Genomic DNA, 5,733 nt, shown 5'->3' with positions numbered 1-5,733 from the left:
TTTTATAGTCTAATATTGTATTTTAGAATTAAAAAAATAAAAAATAAAAAAATGTCATGGCCATATCATCCTCCCTTTACTGGGTTCGCATAATTCATCGATCGGCCATATGCTTTTTTGTAGTTTGTGTCACTGACAGTGCATCCTCCTTATTGCATGATTGGTTTTCGGGAATAACCTGCGAATGATTTACGGTTGATTTTACAGTTAAGGTAACAAGATTTTATCAGCCCTAATATTATTATTATTATTATTCGAGGTTGCTAATTGTTATTGGTTTAATAGATTTACGTGCTGAAATTCTAATGTAGTTATATTATTGTTGTGGCTATTATTAGTTATATATTTTGTACTTAGTAAATTAGTCTTTCGGTGAGATGGGATGTCGAATTCAATTAAGTTGGAAGTAGTTTGTATACGGAAAGCCAAGTTTTGTTAATTGTTGTTGACTTGTCGATGTATTCGTTTGAGATGACTTTGCTCATAACAATAGAGCAAGCAATGGTTTTGTACCTGATTGAGATATGACCAATTTGATTTCTTCTTTGACTTTTAGTTTTGTATTTATTTAAATTGTATGTTTCCCTTCGACGTCGAATCGTGAGTAACTCGGAGTTTTACTCCGAGTTAATTGAAGACGAGTTAAGGCGAACACATAGTTAACTGAAGACGAACACATCTTTAATTGAAGACAAGTCAAGTTAGGGAAGATAATAGTCCTCTTAATAATAAGATTACGGCCGAGATTTATAATATTGACTTAGCAGTAATACGGAATAGTACTTATATTCAAGTCATACCAAAATAGCTAAAAAAACAATTATAATATACTTTCATTAAATAAATAATTTCGACGGAGCGAGTAATCAGTCTAGCTCATAAGAGTTCGACTTGACATCGTGAGGTACTCTCTACACACTCAAATAAAGTTTGGCAAAATTGAGAACGAGCTTCTCCAAAACTTTGGCACTTCTTAGCAACATTGTCACTAGATTCAACACATCTTCACTGAATTGATCGAAATGCGGATACAATTCTATACGTTTCCCTTGTTGAACTAGCATAAACTCGGCTTCTTGATTCCAAATCCTCTCTGTGTAAGGTAGTAGGCCAATTGATTGGGATAAGCTCGTTGACAATTTAAGGTGAATCAATTCGGGTAAGGTAGTAGGCCAATTGATGAAAAACGTTTGGTAGGTACAATTCATTTTCATCAAATTTATCGAAACCTCCACAGCTACCGACCTTCATGTGTTGGACATTACGAGAAGGTAGTTGACGAGCCCATGTGTCGATGATTGGCCAGCAACGAGGTTCGTCGTAGTGGTAAACGTGAATATCGAGACAAAATGTGTCGATAACGGGTGGAGCGAATAAGGTAGGTTTGTATAGATCGTACTTTTGTTTGATGCTGAAACTAGTAGTGGAAATAGTAATGACGATGTCGCAAAGAAGGTTAAGGCGGGAGGTAATGTTGTTGATGTCGTCGTGAAGACTGAAGAGAACTCCCATCTATGGTGTTGTACCATTGATGTGTGATTAGGTTTATGGTAACCTAATACTCCGTGTTTAATATGGGCTATGCTTATATAATCGCTATGCTTATATAATCCTAACAAGTAACAACTCTTGTATATTTTGATTGGCACACAAATCCCCTATTTACCAAAAGAATATTTATTAAAAGAACAAGAAAAACTCGATATTTTCCTGTCTAAAACATATTTCCTAGAATAAAGGTTGGTATTTTTAGCATGTACTCTAGGTATGATGAGTTATAAATAGACATACTTAAATTTAAATATTTACAATATTTAATATTTCACCCTCTTCATAAATCTATCTCCGCTGTTAAGATAAATAATTTTTTTTAAAGAACTTTATGATAAAATTTTCATAATAATTTATTAAACGAGTCTTGGTTACATGAGTCACAAGAAAAAGAAACAATACCATGAGTTGCCCTTACCAAGTGCAGAAGTGCTCCAATTGTTCTTGGAAAAAAGCAACTATTGAACAATTAGGAACATCATGAAGAGCACTTCTCTTACCAAGTGCAGAACAGCAGAAGTGCTCCCCCGTCGTCGTTACTGATTATGGTTAGTTGCTGCAAAATCATGGGCTTTGTAAAAGCTTATCCTTGGAACTTTTCCGTCTATAACTTATATCCTCCTAAGAGACTTGAGGTTGGAAACAGAATCGGTCATCCGCATTGATAAACGGGGAGAATTAGCACTAAAGAACAAGTGGTCCAATGCTGGAGTATCGATGACAACCTCAATGTTCCCAAGGACCAGGTATGTATTTAGAATCATACACAATCGCTGCAAATTCTTACTCGATATTGACACGAACCCATTTCTACCCTTTGGCTTATCAGTAAGGGAAAAGGACAAGTCTTCAAGTGACGGGCAACCAATTAATAGCCGTCCCAAAAATCCGTGATTAACAGAACCAAGACTAAGTTTCTTGAGGTTTGGAAGAAGGATGGGATGTGAAACAAGCGGAACACATGACAAGTGAAGTGATACCAATGATTGAATTTGGAAAACGCTAGGCAGGCAAACTCGGTCACCAAAGGAAACATAATCAGATCTAATCTCGATGTGTTGTGTGTTACGAACACGTAGTCGATGAGCCCATGAGTCTAAGATAAGCCTTACACAAGGTCTTTCATAGAGGGTATCGTCAAGATAAATACTAAAGGTGTTGGTAGAGGGTGTGGTGAATATGGTAAAGAGGTTATCAAGAATTTTCCAAAACTCAGAAATATTGAACGTAACAGGTCCCAAATAATTAACCTTTAAAGTAGTTGCGGAAATATTAATGGCAGAGCTTCGAGGTCGAGAAACGTCGAGATGGGAGATAATCTCGGCGATAATGTCGTCAGGAAGGGAGCTCCAATTGTGTTGTAGCATTGCTCTGCGTTTAAGTTGACCACAACAATTATGGATAGTCAAATTATCCAACAAAAGCAAGCATACCTAAACTGCCAAACTGTAAGTACTCCCTGTTGTCTTTTGGTTTTGGCACAAAGACCAAGGAAGAAAGAGGGGGTCAATTACTAAATGACAAATGGAACAATTTTAGTGTAAATGATCAAATTGTTCATCACGTTTATTCTTAAAATAGAAAGGACAACAATTGATCTGAGATACCCAAAATGGAAAAGAACAACAAATCACCGGGAAACAGAGGGAGTAGTAATAAAATGAAATACGTAAACAAATAACCACAACGGAAAGACTAATTTTCTGGTGACAAAAGCTCCTAACTTTACCAATTAACAATTAAACATCAGGTTATTTATTACGCAATCAAAATTATCAAATCCTATTAACTTTACAGATTAACGGTACAATTGAACACCTAAACTATTAATTCAATTCAATAAAATCCTCAACACAATTTAAATTAGGGAAAGAAATTAGGGAATAAAGTTTAATTAATTACCTTGGTAATTAAGTTGGGTTTCGCTGATCAACTGATGCCTGAAGAAATGAGCGGTGGTAGAGTCGGCGCCGGCGAACGGAGGTCAATCGGAGGGGACGAGGGGTTGGTTTGGGATTTGAGATTGGGGTTTGTTTTTCTGATTTTGTTTATTTGATCGAATTTTGAGTTTGGGATTTATATTACACTTTTACAGTCTGTCATCGTTTTTTTTTAAACTAAGGTAAATGGGTCAATAAGTAGGACGGAAGGTGGGGGTCTACCAGTCCGTGTAATTTTAACGAGGTAGGAGGGTGATAAGCGAGATCAATAATATCCTTACTGAAAAACTAGTATAGATTCCGTGCAATGTACGGTATATATAGAGTATTTATTTTGTAGAGTGTTATTTGCGCGGTATATATAGAGTCAGGGCCGCTTCTGAGATTTCAGGGCCCCTGTGCGAAATCTTAAAACGGGGACGTAATGGCCTATATTGTATTTTTCAACTTAAAATATAAGTTTAATCCCAACTATTAAGGTATCTGAGCCGGGGTTAAAATAGGAAAATGGAGGGCAATTGGTAGTCGAACCTGGGACGTCATACTACATCAAACACTTAACAACACAATTAGAACCACTAGCTTGCGCTACATTGTATGTTAAAACCCCCATTGTCAAAACATTCTTATCTAATTTTAGGTTTTTTCTCAGGCTTCCAAGACCAGTTTTGGGCCAAAAATTTTGGGGCCCTGTGCGACCGTTTGGGCCGCAAACCCTCAAAGACGGACATGTATAGAGTATTTATTTTGTAGGGTGTTATTTATAATGGAAAATTAAAGTTATGAAGGGTGTATTTTTATGAAATCTATATTTTTTTTACCATAAACTTAAGGATTTTCTTTGTAAATTTTCTCCAATTATTGTAATTAATTTTTTTTTTTGTCACGAGGTTAATGAAAAATTTACCAACTTATAATTTATAATTTAACATCAATTTTCTTTTATTTTGATGAAAAAATCATAATTTTGAATTTAACTATATGATTATATTTTAATGAAAAGATAATAGTTTGAAAAAAGAAAGTTTTACTTGTTTCTTTATTTAGATGGAAGCATTTGGAGGGAAAACCAAGAAAATTTTTTATTTTCTTGGTCGTTTGGTTGCATATAGGAATTCGTATTGCCTAGGAAGTCATAAAACACGTGAATTTGGAATTCATGTGAATTGCAAAAAAATGTTTGGTTGCCATGGAGGAAGTGCAATTCATGTAGGCATTCTAACTTAACTAGGGGGCCTAGGTAAGCAACTTCCTCCATTGTGGAGCAATTGGAATTCATGGGAACTTCCAATTCATGTGAATTGGGGTAACCAAACAACATACCCATTTTGCAATTCACATGAATTTAAGTTCCTGCATTGTTTAGTGGGTAACCAAACGACCGTAGTAAGGGGGATGTAGAGCAGAAGAAGCCATTGAAGCATTGAATCAAATGCACCCTGTGAAAGCTCCGGACCTGATAGTATAAATGCGTTATTTTTTCAAACGTAATTGCATATTGTTGGATTGTCTGTAATTGGTACTGTATTAAATATTCTGAATGGGACACCTTTTCTCGGGGGTATTAAATTCAACTCATCAAATTGTCCTTATTCCTAATGGGATGAAACTGTTCCTTGGTAATATCGTCTCGGAAAACCAAAGTGCTTTTACCACGGGTAGGTTAATAACAGATAATATCCTTGCTGCTTTTGAATTATTCCATCATATGAAGAATGCCAAGAGTGTGGGGATCATATGGCTCTGAAACAGGATATGTCTAAGGCATATGATCGTGTCGAATGGAATTTCTTGGAGCAAGTTTTGTGGAGGATGGGTTTTGTGGGGTCCTGGGTGAATAGAGTTATGGAATGTGTAAGATCGGTTAGCTACTCGGTGCTCGTTAATGGGTCAGTTCCGGCGGCTTTTACTCCAAATAGGGCTTAAGGCAAGGTGACCCGTTATCGCCTTATCTTTTCATTTTATGTGCAGAAGCCATGTCTACTACGATTCGACATGCGATGGTGTCAGGGTCCATACATAGGTGTGTGTTGCTCATATGGCTCCAATGGTATCCCATCTTCCTTTTGCTGATGATAGTATTATTTTTGTGAAAGGTAATGGGAAGGAAGCGTGAGGCAAGTTCGTGATATCTTGATAAAATATGAAAAAGCCTCTGGTCAAATGGTGAGTTTAGAGAAGACAACTATTTCGTTTAGTAAGTGGACGGTGCCATCTCGAAAAGCTAAAGTGGTAGCGGTCA

General features: G+C 36.3%; 1 long non-coding RNA gene across 1 annotated transcript; it reads right to left on the bottom strand.

Moving 5' to 3' along the window:
* Positions 1-1,746: 1,746 nt before the first annotated feature.
* On the bottom strand, positions 1,747-3,655 carry LOC141611102 (uncharacterized). Its single transcript, XR_012528504.1, has 2 exons — positions 3,454-3,655; positions 1,747-2,922 (listed from the first exon to the last, which is right to left on the bottom strand). It is a non-coding gene; the product is annotated as an uncharacterized LOC141611102 (long non-coding RNA).
* Between the last annotated feature and the right edge of the window lie 2,078 nt (positions 3,656-5,733).

Source organism: Silene latifolia, chromosome 11 (assembly GCF_048544455.1).
Source record: "Silene latifolia isolate original U9 population chromosome 11, ASM4854445v1, whole genome shotgun sequence".
NCBI lineage: Eukaryota > Viridiplantae > Streptophyta > Magnoliopsida > Caryophyllales > Caryophyllaceae > Silene > Silene latifolia.
The sequence above is the reverse complement of the archived record's forward strand: the minus strand, read 5'-3'. Positions and strand labels throughout refer to the sequence as shown.